General features: G+C 38.7%; 1 protein-coding gene across 3 annotated transcripts in view; it reads right to left on the bottom strand.

Moving 5' to 3' along the window:
• Positions 1-21130, bottom strand: part of BMPR1B (bone morphogenetic protein receptor type 1B) — a 146798-nt gene that overhangs the window by 37699 nt on the left and 87969 nt on the right. The window contains exon 1 of one of the 3 annotated variants that reach the window (XM_021396565.1): positions 4213-4310. The exons of the other annotated variants lie outside the window; for them this stretch is intronic. The gene's annotated coding sequence lies outside the window, so the exon portion shown is untranslated. Of the gene's footprint in view, positions 1-4212; positions 4311-21130 lie in introns of those variants that run through there. 3 annotated transcript variants of the gene reach the window in all.

Genomic DNA, 21130 nt, shown 5'->3' with positions numbered 1-21130 from the left:
ATAGCCACTGTAATGTACCTCTATTTAAGAATTTCTAGAACTCAATCAAACACCCCAGTTCTATTGTTGATAATCATCTCGTACCATCTGTAAACATTTATTTAGAATTTATTTTAAATTTAAATCACTTTTTTTTTAACATTTGAGGAGATGAATGAAAAAGTATTTCCCATCATCCTCAAAATATTTTCCTTTTTTTCTGATCTCTTCAAGAACCACATTATACACACCCAAACTACAGGTTCCATGTACTAGATCTATCATTATGCTTTTCTGAATTGTGTGTTCTTGACCAATTCAATATGAATAAGCATCTGTGCAAAAGCACTACTGTTTGAGGCATATACGAGGATAACAGGTAATAAAACTAGAACTCTAAGACAGATATTTCACAAATGCAACAGTGAGATCCACAGACCAATCTGCGAATGACTAACTCTTTTGACTTCATTCCCCATGTGATTTTGTCCCAACACATTGCCATCACTTAAAAAAAAAAAAAATCAGAGTAGATTCAGGTGCAGCTAGAGCAGGTCTGTTCTCCCAGTAGTGTTAGCCTTTAAGGTACTACAAAATAATCAGAGATATTTATTTCCGATGCACATCAGCCTAGCTTCGGAAATCCAAGTTTTCTAAGCAGGCATTTCTTTATATTCCTTCTTTTATCAATTACTGGATAGTTTTAATTGGAAATTAAACTAATGAATTACAGTTTATAAAGGCTCATTAAATGATACTCCTATGTCTCCAGCGAAGTCGCAGTTTTCCTTGCTACAAAAATGAACAACAAAAAACTATTTCATTGAAACCACTGAGCACTTTCTTTGAAAGACAGGTGTTATTTTCATCCCTCATCCTTTTATGAACCAGAGTTCTCTTTCATTTTTTCCTGAAGAATATCTTGGGAAACTGTTTAGCTAATGTAGTCAAAACTCATAAAACTACTGCAACCAACCCTCAGCTGCATAACCCTATTTACTATTTATGGCCATCACCTAATCAAAACTGGGAATGAAGGCTCAAATACAGAGATGTGAGACATGTAATCTGGCTATCAAACTACAGACAGCATTCAGTTTGTGTCACTCCTCCATCTAGCAACTTTTCATACAAAGAGAGATAGGAAGATTGCTGTCACAGACCAAACATAGTTATTTCTGTTTTTACACTGCAAATTCTCGTGTGCTTGCAGTTTCCAGTAGCAAACACCAAATGCCACCATCATTGCAAGCAATCTTGAAACTCTACTGAACACTAGCAAGAAAAAAAAAAAAAGGAAACAATACAATCTGATGCCATTACTACTGAATTATGCTTTGCTATCTGAACCTTAAGAAGGCATCAAAGATTTCAATGGAAAAGCATTGTTTCTTATTTGAGATGATATTCTGATTGACTGAGACATTAAGACAATGAGAAGCATTTAAGGGAAGCAGCAAGAGACAGCCTTGACACCATGGCTTTCTTAGATACATTTATTAAGTCAACACCGCTTGTGTTCCCTTTTCAAAAGAAAAGAGACCTAAGAGCACCATACCCAGCAGTCACGATGAATACAGTGGCTGGAATGTAAAATTGTCAGCCAGCCCTTCTATCCCAACATCAAAAACTGCATCCATACGTTAAAATGTAACGAGCATATGCCCATGCCTTGCTCACAGAAGCCAGTGCCCTTCTGACTGACATGCTTTGTCTGTTCTTCAGTAAATGGGATATACCTTCAGAGCAGCATAAAGAGCTATTTTGTAGGTTTCAACACTGCTGTGTAGAATTCATTCCCTCTGACTTCTCTTAATAAATTAAAGAATGCAGAATTCACAAGAATAAGAGAGAGCTGTTATATACCTATCTATCTTATTGCTTAAGCATGCAATATTTTTAATGGCATTTTTTAACGGAAATGTTTTATTGATAGAACTCAGTAGGTCAGGCTGATGACTGGACTTGATGATGGCCTTGAACATCTTTTTGAAACTAAATATTTCTATAGTATCACAGAATATCCTGAATTTGAAGGGACCCATAAGGATCATTGAGGGCAACACCTGGCCCCATGCAGGACCACCCAAAATTCAAACCCAATGTCTGGGAGCTTTGTCCAAACACTTCTTGAATGCCGGCAGCTCAGGCCCATGGCCACTGCTCTGGGGAGCCTGTTCCAGTGCCCGACCACCCTTTAGTGAAAAACCTTTTCCTAACACCTAACCCTCTAATTAGTCTCTCTGCAAGGCCTCTCTACCCCGAGGCAGTCAACAGCTATACCCAATTTAGTATCATCTGCAAACTCACTTTGCATTCAAATCCTGCATCCAGATCATTTACAAAAACACTGAAGAGAACTGTCCCAAAAATGGAAGTATGATTCTATATAATTTTCTTTCAACTTGTTTTATTTATTAGCTCATCGCAAATTCTTCCCAAATCATCCGCTTCCTTCTGATTTCCCACAAGTGCCTGTCAGTCTGCCAGAGGGACAGGTTACTTGGTATGTGGGGCAAGCACTGGTATGTTTTGATCATTTCTCATGTGCAGATGCCATCAACACCCCTAAATCACATGTGGTTACAACACACTGACCAACTCAATGCTGCTGAATAAAGCACTCAAGTATCTGCAAGGCTTTTTCCTCCCCAGGGCAAATGCCACCCTGCTAAATGACCAGGCCAGGCAACATTAGAAGCAACTGAACAAGTGACAGGATAAATTCTTGCACTGTTCTGCTGCCAGAGCAGAGAATGAACAGAATTGACTGCTGCTGCTGTTGGCTCAGCTGCACACACTGAATGGGGGCTTGAGCAATGAAGAAGATCTTTGTGTTTGGGAAGGAGTGCTAAGGTACAAAACTTATCTTCTGCAAATATGGCTGGATGCAACAGAACTTGCCATTGATTTATTCACTTTGACAGAGATCAAATAATTCAAACAAATAGGGAGGAGGTACATATCTCTACTGCAAACCAAAATTAAGTGCACGTGTGAAATGACAATAATCAGTTCCAACCACAGATGTAAGTACTATGGCTTTCCTGAAGCATTTGAGCAGCCTGAAAGCATTTCCCTGTCTGAACACTTGGGAGCATCTGCTGAGCTCATCAGCGTGTACCATGTGCCACTGATGGCTCTGCCACCAAAGCATCAGCCAGCAGGTGCTCACCTCTGGAAGACAGGGATCATGCTGTCAGTCACACAGGGTTTGGCTGGCTTGTTTTTTAACATAGGCACATGGATATGTCTAAGAACCAAAAGTTCATTGCAAATACCCTTTAATTTGTATCTCTCATGCACTGCTACTTTAGTAAAAGTTTTTAAGAGCTGTATGACTACATTTTGAAGCAAGAAACAATTCTGGACAAATGTAAAACTAGTCTTTTTCAGCTCACAGCCACACACAAACAGCAATGAAACAAGCTTTAAAAAAGAAAATACATTTGTTTTATTATTTTGGTATTTTTTCTATTAATCAATGTTTAAGGTACCTAGGACAGATGCAGCTTTTTAATAAGCACTACTGACATACACATGCAATATGTGGCCATCGTAACTTTAACATTAGATAGAAAGGTATCTATCGCTAAGGCTAAACCCAGTACCAGCTCTGTAATTCATATTCAAAATGCATGCCAGGCATCAAAATTGGTCATTAATAAAATTACTAAAACACTTTTAAATTAACTTCAAAAGCAAAGATTAATATGAAAGCACATTCAAGCACGTTCCACTTTAAACTGTCAGGCTCAATGCCAAGTATCAGGTCTTCTAAAAATCTCTTCTTCCTTGCCAAAAGGAGAATGGGAAATCTTTTGTTTGAGCGGCAATATTTTCTCTGGAGGTTTACCACCTCTCACGTTAAAACTATACTAACAAAAGAGCACCTGTAAAGCGTTTGCAGGAAGCCTGCAGTAGGACCTCCCAGAAGGGTGTGAGGTGAGCTTCAAACCCTAAGTGCCTCCCACACACCATGGCCATAGAGTGGTGAGATGTGCAGCAAGCATCAGTCTGCCCAGCATCACCACAGCTTTCTCTGGCTAAGCTGCTTTTTTTCTTTCCATCACACATTTCTGTTTGGCCCTTAGGCAAAACCTCTTTTTCTTTTTTTTTTTTTTAAAGTTTCCTTGAAGTGCTCTTAAAAATAGATGAAAAAAAAGAAAAAAAAAAAAGGAGGAAAAAAAAGGCAAGTGCTTTGTGAGCTGCAAAGCTAAGCCACCTACTTACAGGCAGTTTCCCTGGGAGTGCTACATTGCCACCAGATTCCCCAAAGATGAGAGTCATGTGAGGAAGCAGCACGCAGCTTGGCTAAGAAAACACAGCACCGTGTGCTGGGCTAATCCTGCACCTGTGTTGTGTTATTCAGCAGCAAAGAAATGCAGTCCAGGCTGCCCCTGCCTAATAGAGCTCAGCTGTTTTCCTCAGCCCTCCTTTTGATTGTAAGCTGGCAAACAATGTTTTTTCAGCCAAGTACAAAGCAATATTCAGGCTGCATAGGATATGACAGTAGAAAGGTGAAAGAAAAAGAAAATCCTGGAATTACAAATAAAATAGAGATATTGAGCAATACAGAATTTGTAACTATTTCCAGATGGCTACACCCAGCTTCCAAGGTTAGGATGTGAAACACACACTGGAACTCCCGTTTTGCTCCCCAGCTCCCTTTAAAGTGTGTCTGCCTGTGCCATTGTACCCTGGCTCCCATGTATCCAGTCCAACACAAGGCTTCCAATCAGCACAACTGAGAGAAAGTTTGGATGGTTTTCCTGCTTCCTGTGGTTTACCTTTTAGGCACAATAAAAACTACCGATGGAGAGCAGATGATGGTTTAATTAAAGGAGATGGCCAACAACCAGGGATTTTTGTGTTTTAAATAGAAAAAGCCACCAAAGAGGCCTTCAAATCTCTGCCATGACACGTAGCTTTTGAGAGCATGTAACAACAACAACAAAAAAGATAGGAAACTTAACAAAAACTATGTGCAAAGAGGAGGAAAATCTGGTCCCTTGTTGGAAAGACAGCAAAAATTTTGGAAAGTTTTTAACTCCAAGGAAGGGATGCAACAGTTGAGAGTAATCAATTGTTCTGATACTTGTCTTCAAGCTTAAGCAGTATTTAAAATACCCTGTAATTGTGATCCATAAAGATATTTGTCAGATTCTTGAAAGAATTTAGTTAGATTTTAACTCTAACATAATGAAATCTTGTAACAGACATTTATTCCACATAACATGGTCGTTTAATATACTACACCTCCTCCATACAATACATAACATCTACCACTTCCAAGCGCATATATAACCATTAGAGTTGATTTATTGTTAGGGTTTCTAATCAGCTTTTTTCTTTTTGATATTAAGCTGCAACCAAGAGATGCTGCATTGACAATGCCCTCACAGCATTTTCTACTTAAATGCTTTTCTCCACAAAATGATACTTTAATTTCCACTCCATCATTATCTAATCTAATTCCAAGTTTGTAAACTACTAATGCAAATAACAGGAATTCGAGTACTGGGAAATTTTGTATCCAATTTCTTGCTGAATGTTTACTGCTGTTTTGTTTACCAGTGAGATTATTTCCAAATAAGTACTTTGTGTTTATTTCATTTAGGTAAAATGTATTTTTTAGAAGAACTATGTTATAATGAGAAAATGTTCAAAGCTAATCTGGAACTATACAGATTTTCAACTGATTTAGTACAGAAGGGCTCCCTTATCAGCATGTTGAGTGAAAGCAGTACAATTCTTAGTGTGAAAACCAAACTTAGGTATCTGAACATTCAATTTGATGTATACAAAAGAAGGTAAGGAATAAGACTTTATACAACATCACAATAGCCCAGTGGCCTCAAATTTCCATTTTCAAAAAAACTACATATATTACCCTTGTAAATTTTCTTTTTTAAAGCACCCTTATCCACACTTTCTTCAAGTTACTCAATACTTGTACATGACCTCCTGTTACCAGGGTAATGTTTGAATCTTTCCTCCTCCACACTGTTTTGTGTGTTCCTGCTGCAACTCTGCTTTAGAGAACTACTGATCTCTGCCAGCGAGATCACACGCACCACGTGTAAAAGACACATGACTTGTAATACTCTGCCAATGCAATGTCAGGTCATGGTCCAGCATGAAATCCCTTGAACTCCCTGGTGGTGTTCCTGACAGCCATCACACTCCTCCCATTTAGCTCCAAGGGCATCTCACTTGTTGCCTCGTCTTGTCATTTGTTTTTTCTTTATTACCATGTCTGGGTAACTACACGAAAAGGAAGGACCAGGTATCCCCCATGTTTTCGTCTCCCTTTCCATGCTTTCACAGTTCTCCTAAAATGAGGATACATTCAGATGCTGAGATGAATTACAAAGCCAATTTGCTTTATATTTCATGAGGTTTATATATAATGTGGTAAGTCAAAATGAACCAAAATAATGTAAAGCAGCCCTTCTCTCTCACCCCTATTGCCACCACGCACACTCCACAGCCACAGGACAGTGACCCTCAGGTCACAGGTTTATTCATCTGGTTAGCTCACAGCTCACATGTGAGCTCAGCCTTTCCAAGGGAAAAAGCTCTGCATTGTGTTCATTTTTGCTTCAGCTGGAGCCTGGAGCAAGTCAGCCAGCCTTTTCGGCAGGAGAAGGTGGGACAAAGCAGGGTAGGAAACTTCAACCAGCAGCCCAGGCTCCTCAACTCCAAGAACCGGAGCTCAACCACAAATTACCTGACAATGGAGATCAAGTAAAGATCAAAGAAATTCAGTGGTTGTACCACTATGTAAAGGAACAGGAACTTAACCGTGATTTTTCATACCCCAGGCCAAGTGCCCTCACTCTATGTTATCCACACACACTAATACAGGGTGCAAAGCTTACTTTTAAAAAAATGTGAAAAGAATGGAAGCTGAAGAATAAGCAAGACTGATAAAAAATTCTTTACGTAGGAAAAAATTTTGCACACAGTTTCTTTTACAACTGGTTACACACCTAAATCTTTATATTGAATTAGCTTTTCAAAACAGTGAGCTAGATGGCTGTAGAGATGAGAAACTAGGCACAGAGACTGCTTTGCATGTCACCAGCAAAAATTGACCTAAAGCAAGCAAAAGCTTGCTGTTGGATTGCTTATGTGAAACTAGAACTGTGTCCCAGCTGAAATTCTTCAAGAAGATATTCACCTCACGCCGCCTGTATCTGTAACTTCTAGTAAATACTCTTTTTTCAAGTAAAAGAGCTCCGGTCAAAGATCATATGGAGAAGATGGCAAAAATATAGAAGAACATTAATGCTCAAGGCCATGAGGCATTGTTGCTTTGTTATTCACATTTCAAATTTTGTTCCACAGGTAACAGAAATACTGCATTTCCCATGAGTGTTAAATCTACTGCTTTTTTCTTTCTTTTTTTTTTTTCTAAAGCATGCACTTAACCCTATCATAATGGAAAGGCTACTACTCCACTACATTCAGGAACTATGCCAAGGGACTTATCAGGAAAATGTAAGGAAAAAAAAAAGGCATTTTATTTTCATTAATACATTAAAATGTCATAAAAAATGCGACAGCACAAAATGCAGTAATTGCCAGCTGCCAAATTATTTTCTCATCCTCTTTCGGCCCTCAATATAATGACTTCCTTAGGCTCACTGCCTATAGTGTTTGGAACATTAAAAATATCCCCAATTTCTGCAGAGATTTTATGTGGCAAAATATGCTCTGATGGATAAAACTGAATCAAATCTAAGAGCAAAGGGATACTATTTACTTTAAATGATGAGAGAACCGCTGTGTGCTGTCAACTTATCCATGGGTTTGAGTCTGTATTTGTAGGACAGTTCAATGATAGGAGGTTAGAGGTGGCTGAGGACAAATTTGGGTTCCAAATTAACACTCATGAGCCATGAAAGCCTTGTCTGCTAGGCGCCATCACACACAAACTATCCTCCCACAGCACAGGGCCCTTGCTCTCCACCCGGGTTCAGTGTCTCCTTACTTGCTCAACAGTGTAAGCAGAGGGATCATTAGTTATGACTGGTAGAGTCTCGGAGATAATGTTGACTCTTATTTCAGGAACTATTAAGCTATAAACACTGCTCTGAAAGCCATTTATCTACATTTGAAGATAAACAGAGAAGCTACTCAATTAACTAGATTGCAAGAAATAAGCTACAGATGCCAAAGTGAGCGACTTTAAATTCCAAAAAGGAATATGCATGCATTTAATAAGCATAATTTTCTACCACAAAATTACTGACATGAAAGTTCATAAGCAGTATAACTTAACCACTCTGCAATATCTGAGAAACGAACACAAATCAAAATGTAATGACAAAACAGTTAATTCCAAGCTATGCAAATCACATTCACTTAGAGTTCGCAAGTTACTACCAGAGATATCAATGTTGAAGTATAGCATTATAAAGTGGAAATCCTTGTAGAACAATATTTAAATTTCATCTCCGCATTGCTACAGTTTGAAAATTAGATGCTATCGAAGACTTCTGAGCGTGTGATAAATGCAGAACCTGTCATGCCTGAATCCACACTTGCTAGGGAGAACATTCTTGCCCAGATAAGCAATAGAGTATGAAATTATTTTCCCAAATCTTGCCAACTAACCCATTTTTTTTACTGAATACCATTCATCTATTTGGCCGTATCTCTATGAGATCTTTAAAATACAATTTCAGTAAAATCAAAAGGAAAAAATCACCAAATCACTGAAAAGCACACCCACAAAATAGTTTCCAATATCCTTTACAAAGACATAAAATGCAAGGTATTCTGAGTCGGGAAAAAGACGGATTTTTTTTTTTTTGGTCACAACAATTAAAAACCTGATCTTTCCTTGTGCTTGCAGATGCCAGCGCCTTTCAAGGCAGCTCAGGGGTCAGAGTGGGGAACACACAGGTGCGCAGTGTGTTGGCAGCTGAAATCTTGTGAGGCTGCGCTGAAATCCTATCCCTCCTCTCCACATTCCTGCAGGCATTATAAACGCTCCCTGAAGGAATATTACCCTAATGCAGACTAATTTTCCGCAAACAACTCCAACCTCATTAAACCTCTTCTTTATCAGCATTGTTCAAAGCTGTTTTTCTGGTAATATCGAACTCCCTTACTCCCATCTAAGAAGAAAAGCAACTCCTTTTATCTTATCTCTGATATCAGTTCTCCTATTCAGATCCACTGGCACTACACAATAGATTCAATAAAAATATTCAGTTTCATCATACAGTAGTAATGTCCTAAAGACTACGACACAGAGATTAAGAGAGAGAGAGGTTATGTTCCCATAAATAAATATAGAGTAAAGGCACTGTTCTCCAAGCAGGGTCTGATAGATTTATATTGGTGACTCATCCAGTTGGCAAGCAAGCTCAAGTGAATTAGCAGGACAGTATTCACAAAGCAGGTGTTCTCCTGGACCCGTGGTTCCTCATGCTCCTAAAATGACCTCCTATCCGTCCCTAGACAAATCCTTTTGGCCTTCAGTAGGATCACAAAAATTTAATTCTCTTAATATGAATATCCACTGCCATTAAAATGATTAAAAATTTGAACATGTTTTTGCCTAGGAAAAAGAACTAGCTTGCATTCAGGTATACTGGAACAGAGCATAACATAATAATGAGGCTAAAAGAAAGTAGATTCTCTTCCCAAGGTGACAACTACCTAATTACTGGGCCTCATCCCAGATGCTCTGTGATGCATCTTGCCCATCTGCGAATCATTGATGCAAACATTAACTTCTTTTAAAAGTGCTTCTGGCTTTCAGATGAAAATCATTATTAAAGGATCAGCACAAGGATACCATGTAGAGATTCCCTCTTTCCCCACTCCATTCAGATTGTCTGGAACTGCCTGAAATCCCACATATAGCACAGGATAACAAACTACAGAAAGGAGACAGCCAGAGAGCATCTGCCAATTGTAAGCACAGTCTAACAACAATCCTGAAATGATTGGACAGTAAGTTTCTTGCTCTGAGGAAAACAGTAGAAAAAACAGTGCTTTAATTTCCGTTGATAATTCTACCTGCAGCTCAAAATACAAGTACCCAACAGCGATTGCCACGAATCAAAATTTGCCACACTGGCAAAAGGAAACGCAGGCAAAAGACACAGAGAAGGCAAGCCGTGCAGCCACATTTTTTGGTCAGTTCACTGCAAGCTTGTAGGGATTCTTTAGAAGGAAGCAAAACTATAAATAAATAAACCAGGGGAGCAAAAAGTTAGTTAGCTGTGCTGAAACAATCACTGGGAAAATGAAATGTCTGAAATATGGAAATTACTCCATATTGGAAATACAGCTAGTATTCAATATGGTAAAGTCAATATCAGCATTGCAGGTATGAAAGCTGTGGTCCTTATAGCCACTGGTCACATGTGAACAATGAACATAAATTTGAGGTATAATACTGTCATCATATGCATTTGAAAGATGTATTAAGTAACTTCTTAAGTGAAAATCACAATCTGTGAACAGTTACGAAGCAAGCCAAAGCAATGGCCACATCTAGGACAGCCCTAGGCAAAAAAACAGCCACTCCATCCTCCAGACAGCTCAATTACAGACCCTATTGCAGAGAGAAGCAACTTGCAATACTGTAAAGTGCACGTGTGCTGATGACATCCACGTGGCACCAGCCAAAACCAGAAAAACTCCTTGTGCTCGCCTTACCACTCTGAAAAGGAAAATTTGAGCATCATGCTTGTTTTACATCATTTAAAAATAAAACAATATTTCTGTACTGTTCAAATTACTCTCTCTTCTTTCATAATTTCATGTTTTAAGCACTTCTATCGTTTCATCTTTGGGGTTTTTTTTTGTTTTTTTTGTTCGTTTTTGTTTTTCATGAAGTTCTCTTTTAAATAAACCAAATAAATTTCTTTCCAATAACTCATTTCCCCCAGTTAACATTCTCCTGGTCTGTCTCTCTCTCTCAACTGCCTTTCTTCTATTTTCTTCTATATCCTTATTACTCTTCCAGCCTCTCACCCCTAAAGATCCTTGGACAATCTCCCTGATCTTATCCCCTTTCTCTCACTTATTTTCTCCTCACTTCCTAAAATATTTATGTCTAAACCATCCAACCCCCTTTTTTTTTTTTGTCAGTCTTTATAGCCCTGTCCCATTTTCATATCTATTTAAAAGCACAAGTGATGCAGACTATAAATTATGCTTAAATTATGCCATATTAAGTATACCACCTTGGTATGCAGGAAAGCATAATATTTACCTTTCTGGAGGGAATGTCTTGCATGGATGAGTGGTCAGGATCACAGAGTTTATATGCAATATGTATGCTTCTGTATGCAATACCAGCAGATTTTCATAACTGCCGCCTAATCCCCATAGTTGTGACTGTCCAACACAAAGCATTTCAGTGCATTCAGCACTGACTCAAAACATTCAAATCTTATATCTCTTTACTGTGGGAAAAAAAAGTTTCAAGTAAGACTCACTCTATTTTTCTTGCAGCTAGCCCTCCCTTACAGAAGAGGGAGAGAGCTTGTGTACGCTTTTCACAGAAAACAGAGATAGGGAGCACAGGCTGCCAAGCTATGTATTTTAGATGAGATCCAATCTGAAGTTCACTGAGCTTCCATTAGTCCATTAAAATTTAATTGGAAGCCTTGATCTCAATGAAAGCCAATGAGAAGTTGCAACTAATACCAACAAAATAGTATAGTGTACATCTTCCCAAGACCTCACATGTAGTTGCAAGATAGAGGCTATGTCCGCAGGTATGAATAAAAAATCAAAAATAGATTTTTCTTTCTCTCTTTAGCTCCTTTAAAAAGATGGAAATTGTCATTCAGCTGAAATTTTCTTTCCTTTGGTCCATTCAATCTCTAAAAAAACTCAAAGTCATAAGAACAAGGGGTCTATAGCAAATATGTGTTTCAAGCTGAGATGCTGCGTAACTTCAGAGAGAAAGAAAAATATTTTCCCAAGCTTTCAACTTTTCATTTGTATAAAATAGTTTATTTTATAGCTAGGTAAAGATGTAAAATTAAACTTCTTCATTACCGTAATGTACTGTAACTCACTATAACACTGTTAACATAACTAAATGCATGAATTGTGCAACATTTTCCATCAGAGTATGTAAGGGAATAGATGCCAAATATAAGGTAAAAAAAATAGAATAACAAGTCAGCTTTCTTCTATAAAATAGCAAAATTCGTAAAGAATGTGTTGGTGGTCAAGTCTTTGACAAATAAGAGGTTGTTTCCTTGCTACACAGTCTGATTATTGGTCTGATCAACCTTTAAGAAGGAACAAGAAAAAGCATTTGGATATTCTGTAAATATGCACAGGGAGTATTATTTTCCCATAAAGTCATATGAAATTACTCACTGCCAACTTGTATTTCTTATTGCTGCTTATTTCATGCATCAGGGCTAAATGAATTCCCTACCCAACTCTGCAATACAAGAATGATTTTCTATGACCTTCTCCTGGGTGGGGACAGAAGTGGATCAACCAATCAGCATCACCAGACAGACGGAGAATGAAAAGGGTAAAATGAAAAGAGTTTTTTAAAATGATGGTGATGTCTATAAATATTCACTCACTATCAGGCATGCAGTCTACATGGGTTGTTTGGAAAGTAATGCCTTCTATTTATTTCCTTGGAAACTACAACAGGTACAAAGAGCACAATAACACTGTTTGATACAGCAAATTCTCAGCTACCAAAAACTGTTTTTCAGCATAATCACCACAATTAGCTATGCATTTTTGCCAATGATGAACAAGAGCCTGCGTGCTGCACTTGTAAAAATCTGCACCAGCAGACGCACTGTTTCACAGCTACTATGACAGCATTACTGGTAGGAATATGTCGCCCATGCAGTCTATCTTTCATCACCTCAAACAGATAGAAGTCAGAAGGCATGAAATGCAGACCATACAGTGGGCGCAGTGCAACAGGCCAGCCAAGATATGAGCTCCACAGTCTTCAAACTGTTATATGGCTTGGCATTATTGTGTTGCAAGAGAAAGGCTGTCTTCTTCTTTGGCCTGACTCTGGAAGTTCAAGCCTTCAGCTTAGTCAGCATCATGATGTAGTGGTCAGAGCTGATGGCTTGTGCGGGTTCCAGAAAATCCACAAGGGTCACCCCTTTCGTATCCCAAAAGACACACTTTACCCACTGAGGGCTGTGGTTTGAACTTATTGTTCGATGGGGAATTCACAGGTCAGCGCCCCATGGACTGCTGTTTTGATTCCTGCTTGTAGTGGTGATACCACATATCATCACTGGTAATGATATGATCCAGGAAACTGTCACCTCCAACCTTGTACTGGTTCAATAGCTCCTAAAAACTTGCATAGTGTTCCTTCTTTTCCTGTGCACGCACTCATGGGATCTGCCTGGTACAAACTTCGCGATATTCCAGTGTTGCCACCATCACTTCCAATGCACTGAAGCTGCAGCTCCACACATAGTTCCCTGGTCATAATTTGCTGATTTGTGTGGATGAACTGACTGAGACACTTTTCCTTTCACAGTGTGATAGCTGCTTGACCATCCAGAATGTGGTTTGTCTTTAATGTCTCTGTCACCACTGCTGAGACACACCAACCACTTCACTGTGTTCACATCCACTATTTGCTCTCCAGAAAAGTTCAGCAAGCATCAATGAATGGCATTGGGTGCAGTTTTTTCCCACACAGAAGAATTCAGTGACACCCCTTTGCTTCATACACACCTCCATGTCAGACATCATTTTGTGAGACTGCCCCTCTGTTGCCATCTCTTGCACAGTAACAAAATGTAACAGGATATTGGCAGGAAGGTTCAACCTCTGCTGTCATACCACCAATATCTGCCTCTGATGTTGTGGGCCAACTTAATAAAATAGGAGGCATTCCTTTTGCAAGAGTCCCCATATATTTATATACCAGTTTCCTTTCCAAAGTAGCTTCCTCTTGGACTGAAGGTAGTGGACACAAGTACCTCCTATGTGCGTGAAAGAATCAGTCTCACTCACCTCTATGCTTGGGTTGCAGAAAAAAAAAAATCCTTAAAAAAAAAAATACATGGCTAGTTGATTTAACACAGCACGGGATACAGATTTTTTCACCTTCAGTTACCAGTATGTCCAAGGAAACTAAATTATAAGATTTGGAACTGCATCCAGCAGAAAATCAATGAACGTGTGTGACATCAGAAAGAATGTCAATTTTAATAACATTCTTCTGCAAAATATACCGTAGTTAAGTAATTAGCAAATCTTACTCAAAAAATATTTACTTAGAATGCTCCATTTATACATTCTCATATATGCAATGCCTACTTCTTTCACAGACACAAATTACTTGTAAAACAGACAGCCAAAAAAACAAGAACACCAGTGAGAAATTCCGCAGAAACTATGAACAACATTTGCTAAATTGATAGCAAGCTACAGTTGTAGGGTCCTCTTTAGGAGCTGAGCTCTGAGGCACGCACTTCATCTGATGAGCTGTAACAAGAATTATAAGGGAGAGCACTCCATTAGCTTTATCTTGGAATATGGCTTAAAACTGAAGTTTAAAAAACCTGACTATAAACATGAGGAAAATATAAACCTAAGCATCAAGCTAACACTATACACTTTATTTTTGTACTAAACAATATCCATCTAACCTCAAAACAAGCAAGAACAAACTTTTAAAACTTATTTGACATAATAAGGTTAAGAAATTTCTGTTTAGAACAGTCCAGAATGTACTCTGAGAGAAAAAATATATATACATTTTCTTGTATAATCAACTACGTTTGTTATCCAGCATTAGAAGTTCTCATATGAACACAAATGTCATAGATCACCAAAGCGTAAAGAAGGGCATTGGTATCTGCTCAAAAGTATCCAAAAAAGGAAGAGTTAAATAAAAAAAAAAAAACAGAATTAGCACTTTATAATTTATTCTACATCCTATCTGCCGCAGTTTCAGTAGGATGTGTGGTATCCATCAAAAAAAAAAAAAAAAAAAAAACCCACACCACACTTCTTCAGTTTTATCCTCAGCAGCACTGTTGATGAGATTTATTAAATTGAGCTGATTAAATTCCAAAACTGGCTATATTTCAGGAGAGAATCAGTGATTTCTGTTTGGACATCTTCAGTACAAGCCATGATCTAAAATCTTCACCTGTTTAGAAAACCTAAATCTAAATAACAAAACCCTGGTTTTGCATTGAATTCCTATTGCTTTCTCTTTGTCAGTTAGGGAAAGTCAATTAATAAATTATGTATTGCAGTAATTCCCCTGTTTCTCACCAAGACCTTAGTTTCCACTGAAAATAAACAGAGTTATGCCATTAAAATTAAACGTAAAACCAAGTCCAGCATGCACTGTAATAGGTTTATGGGGTCTCTTTTGATTTCTCATTCAACAATGAATGAGAAATACTAGGGAGGGCTTGGGAAGAAGTCAAAATCCTTGACTCTAAAACCTCACACCATTCAGAAACAGCTTATTAGGAAAAACAGTGCTCTAGCATCATATTTCTAATTCCCTTCACTAGTAATAAAATGTTTTCAGATTCAGCAATAATATTAATCAAGTGTTTTAGGACCTCGTTTTCCCTTCCCTGCAAACCTGTGCCCTCTTAGCACTCTCAGGAGCTTTTGTTCCTGCCAAAGGCAAATTCATTTTCTACCAGTAACATTGGTGGCACAATGGGGCTCAGCACACTTCTATCAAGGACCAGATGTACTTTATATAGAACCTTCTATGAGTATAGCTCAAACCAAAATACTGCCAAATTAAAACTGAAAAGAACATGCTTTTTAGACATGCTTACAAGAAACCAGCACAATCAAGTTACTCTGCCTGAACGTTGTATTTCCTGCACAATTCCATAAAGCCCTGTAAAACAGATTCTTTCTCTGATTTTTTGTGTGCTTCTTTCAGAGCCCTTTTAAACTATGTGAAGAAGAAAAAAAGCCATGAGCTCTGAAAAATTCCTTTATATCCACTGTACCACAAGTTAAGCATCATCCAGAGATACCAGGGAAAACTGGGGAGAACTATTTACAAAACAGACACATTAGAAAATTTGACATACCCATTTGCCATCTTTTCCTCATCCCTCCAAATAATTTATTTCTCCTAGTTGTTCTTTGCATGAAGATGCTACCCATTGCTCAGTTTGTCCTACAACAAATATGGATCATCTCACCAATGTTTCCAGCCATTCTTCCCTTCTCAGGAGACGGGCAACTCAATACTCCTTCAGACAGTCACCAAACACCCCCAAATCACATTACAGGGGTTACTTTCCCCAGTCAAACAAGTTCAGAGATTCTGAGAGGCTGACACTTAGCTTCATCTATCTAAAAGCTTTCCAGAAGTTCATTCAAGAAGAAGAGATGGAGGACAATGCACACCAGCAATCAGCCATGCTTACAAACTTCTCAAACCTCTGGCAATTAGGACATGGCTCCACAGCCATACAATAGTGACTCAAACTAGGGAACTCTTCCTTTCAAAAGCAGCTCCCCTTTCCAAATTCCTCAGCGGCAGGCATGAGCAATGAGTACCTGCTTCTAATTTTCTAGGTCATTCATTGAGGGACCTCTTGGTCTTCCGATCCCAAACCACATGAGCTGGGGCTTCCCTAGACTGTAGGGATTATTGTCAAAAGAAAAAAACAATCAATGGAAATCCAAGCCTAAATAATCCCCAAAGATCAGATTTACATGATTTAATCTTTAAACAAAGCAGAAGTGGAGGTTTGTGGATAGAGGGTTGGACTCTTCTGATATGTGAGCTGCCAAAGCCTAGTCACCTACGTCTTCTCTCACATTCAGACTCTTATTTTATATCAAACAAGCATTTTCTGGACCTCTCTAAACATCTAAATTCTTCCAAAACACCTTGCTTCCCCCTTTGACTATGGATGCTGGATACATACAGGCAGGAAAGGAGACGTGTCACAAATTCTACTCCCATTGCTTGGGTACACAACTCATTTTTTATACTTTACAGTTCATAAAGATAGGAATTAGAAGCAGGTGTCTCCTTTCCTGCTTGTGCTTTGCAAAGAAAAATGGGACATGATATCCCAAATTGGGATGTTCTTTGGTTGGATGCCGTTTCAACCAGAGGCTCACTAGGATGTTGGTGGGAATCTCTTTTACCATCAGGAGATGCTGAAGGCACAGCCACTCCACCTCACCAGACTCAATCATTCCTCCTGCCATTCCTAAGACATATAGTTTGGGCCATGGCAGACTGCCTTGATTCAGCTAGCAGCTCTGTGACAGAACCCAGAGGCTGAAGGAGATGTAAACTATTTACCCTGCCTCCACACATTATTTTTGCAGGCCAGCCTCCTCAGGCTGTATGTTTATAATACTCTCTGCTGCAACTCAGAGAGATGGAGACACCAGGAAGATTCTATTTGGGAAGGCACTAAATGACTGGGGCTTCTGGCCTGGAAGAGGCGTTGTTTAACTTGCAGATAGTTTGGAGAAGTAGCACAGCAAGTGCATTTTTTTCCCCAGAGAGCTTGGTGTCACAAATGATGCCACAATGGGAGTAAGGAGGAAAAGCCACAGATTCAAAGGAGGTCACATGGGAAAATATACATATTTAAATAAAATGTGTGCCCAAGCTTAGAATAGGAATTTTCAAATTTGGTGACTAAACAAAAGAAAAAAATACAAAGTAAGCTTAATTAAGCTTTGGAAGCTTCCCCCAAACATTCCCCAAAGAAACTGCTTAAGTCATCTTGAATGCCTGTTGTTCAGCCCAAAGCATTTTGTTTCTTTTATATTTACTGCTTCTTGAAAACATTGTATTTTTGCTTTTGTTGTGTAGAGTTATGTCAATGTTTACACAGAAATATTACTTGGAAATAAACGTATTTCCATTTCACTGAGAACTATTCATACAATTTTTCAAAAATCCTGCTTTTGTTTAGTCGAAACTATTACTCAAGCTTAACTCAAACTTATGAATACCTTGGGCCCAAAAAGTAAATATTTTTCTGCTGATCTGCACTATCTTAACTTTACTGTCTTGACTTTTTCCATCAGCTCTATCAACTGTACCACTTTCCAAACTTATTGGAAACAAACTAAGGTCAATAATGTTAATTAAGACTTTTCTATTGTAGCTGTAAATTTTAATAGGATACTAAGATCAAGCATTAGACTGAAAAGAAATGTAAGTTAAAAATACTAGGGAAGTAATCCTGCCCCTGTACTCGGCATTGGTGAGGCTCCACCTCGAGTACTGTGTTCAGTTTTGGGCACCTCAGTACAGAAAGGACATTGAGGTGCTGGAGCAGCTCCAAAGAAGGGCAACAAGGCTGGTGAACGGCTTGGAGAATATGCCCTACGAGGAGCTACTAAAGGAACTGGGGCTGTTTAGTCTGGGGAAGAGGAGAGTGAGGGGAGACCTCATTGCTCTCTTCAAATACCTGAAAGGTGATTGCAGTGAGAGCAGGGCTGGTCTCTTCTCACTGGTGACAGGTGACAGGACAAGGGGAAATGGTCTCAAGTTGCACCAGGGGAGGTTTAGGTTAGATATCAGGAAGAACTTCTTTACAGAAAGGGTTGTTAAGCACTGGAACAGGCTCCCCAGGGAGGTGGTTGAGTCACCATCCCTGAATGCGTTTAAAAACCGTTTGGATGTGGTGCTCGGGGACATGATTTAGTGGTGGGTTGTTAGAGCAGTATGGTTAGGTTGTGGTTGGACTTGATGATCTTTCCAACCTGAGCAATTCTATGATTCTATGATTCTAAAGAAAAGTGCCTTTTGTAAAAAGTAGAAATCCTAAGGAATCAGCGCTTAGAAAGTTCTCAGAATGTCACAATAGGTACTTGTTCCCATAATAATGATATACCAACTTACATATCTATTATTATAAAAACCTAAAAGAGCTCCATTTATCTGTGAAAACAGTGACATAATGGGCCCCAGTTAAAAGACATAATCAATCCTTCATCCACTCAGCGTTCAAGATTTTGACACAAGGAGTGAAGCCACTGGCGGCAAACATCCTTGCTTTGCAAATTCACCTCCCAAGCTGTGTGTCATCAAGACGCCAGTGAGTCATTTAAAAGTAATCTTGGGTTTTAATAAAGCTTAATGCAAATCACACTCTTTGTTGTTCTTGTTATTGTTGTTTATTTAAAAACATTATGAGGCCACAGTTCTACAGTGATGGTTCAACTTCAAGGGAGAAACAAGGATTTCAGCAAGAGCTGATCAAACATATCACCCAGGGGACATGCAGTTTTCCCAGCACCTCATGGATAAGTGGTATTTAAGAAGGAAGAAAATAATTAGAGCAACTCCTCTGAGCCAAACCCCACATTCAAGCACTCAATTCTTTCCAAAACATCCTTCAGTGTGAAGGCTAACACTGCAGCATGTAAACCTCGTGGGGTGTTTCATAGTTTAATTAACACAGTGCTGCTTGGATTTTATACTGGCAGAGGATACCCAAAGACACATCCTTTCAGACTCTGGGCGACTATGTGCAAAACAGCTACAATTACATCTACATTTGCCAGTAAACAGCTGTATTCTTTAGCTTCAAATATCAGACATTTAGCATTAGTTAAACAGCCCTGGTGCATGAAGTCTCTAGTAGTCTACATGGCGACTGTAGGAAATGCTTTCCAGGTCTGACAGCATGCCTCATCCCTGATTTGGACTTTTAAGGGTAACTTCAGTGTGCTTCCTGTAGCAAACTACTGCTAGCAGCTCCTCAGCACTCCTTTTCTGTCTCCCTCACTCTTAGCCCACCTGGAAGGGTTGCTATTTAAGTCAATGCAAATTACTTTTCCATTAAATTTTTTGCTTTATTAAATACTTTTTAAAGTTTAAAATGTATTAGAACTCTGGCATTTGATTCTATTTTTCAACTTTTAGTGTTCAAAATGTCAGTCTTACGCTACTTTCTCTGGGATATTTTCATGCTAATACAGAAAAATATTTAGATAGAGAACATATAAAGTCTACAGAGCAAATCTTAAATAATTGCTACTGACTGTAGTGACTAGTGCTGCAAGGAAACCTAAGGGAATTTACAGGCTTACTCTGAATGGTTTAATATACTATTTTTCATAAACGTTTACTACTGAAAATGAAACCAAATTATCCAAGAGTCTTAATTCTCCAAAGACATCTGTATTTTGCATTACTAGAAGAACAAATGAATGTTGTTCCCCACAGAATAATATAAGACTGGAGCAAATCTTAGCAGAAAGAGAGTTAAACATTGCCAAAATCCATCCACAAAGAACACCTCTTCATTCATCATCTCACACATTAACCATCATTTGTATAACTTCAAATAAAAGTTTTAATCTGGAAATGGAGGTTGTAGGTATAACAGCCATTATAATAGCATTACAGATGAAACTGGCTCACACTGGGAGTGTTTCTGTCTTTGAAAAATAATTCTCTCTGTCTTCCAGCTCCTTGTTGCCAGTGACCCAGACTGTGAAAAACAGCAGTAAAGGACCAGAAAAGAATGGCTCTGATTTTCTTTTTGGGGTTAGTTTCAGATGTTTGGCAGCGGGATTTACTTCCATGCTCTATAGATCAGAGGCAAAACAGCTATTTGAATTCTTTCTCCCCTACGTCCTATCACCCAGAAGTTCACCTTTATTCATTACCAGAAGAGAAAGATGGACTGGGGAGAGCAAAAACCAGCTCAGTTAAAACTCTGCCTTTTGTTTCTCACAACACACTAGGATTGTTTATGTTTCAGTACAGAATGATGCACTTTGTTGGGAAGCTGCACAATTAAAAAAGATCTTATCTGATGATTTTAAAAGTCTAAACAGAAGATAACTCAGGGTGAGAAACTACTAGTCAGATCAGTTGAGCTTTCAATTCTTGTGCGTGTCTATGCTGTATTTTTCAAAATAAGACTCCACTTCTCGTTTCAGTCTCTTTTCCTCTAATGGAAGTCCAGCCTTAAGTTAAAATCCTTTTGCCTGCTCTCATGCACTGCAGAGATGCTGACAGACATACTTGTGAACAGACACGTTAAGTGTACAGAAACAAGGAGATACATTACAGGGAGGTGCTGAAAATGAAACTCAAAGCTCTGGCATTTCCTTCAGAAGGGGTAAAATAACATAGTGATCTTAGACAGCATTATTGTGGCAAAGAGCCCCATAG

The sequence above is a fragment of the Numida meleagris genome, chromosome 4, assembly GCF_002078875.1.
Source record: "Numida meleagris isolate 19003 breed g44 Domestic line chromosome 4, NumMel1.0, whole genome shotgun sequence".
Lineage (NCBI taxonomy): Eukaryota > Metazoa > Chordata > Aves > Galliformes > Numididae > Numida > Numida meleagris.
Note: the sequence above shows the minus strand (reverse complement) of the source record. Positions and strands in the feature narration are given on the sequence as shown.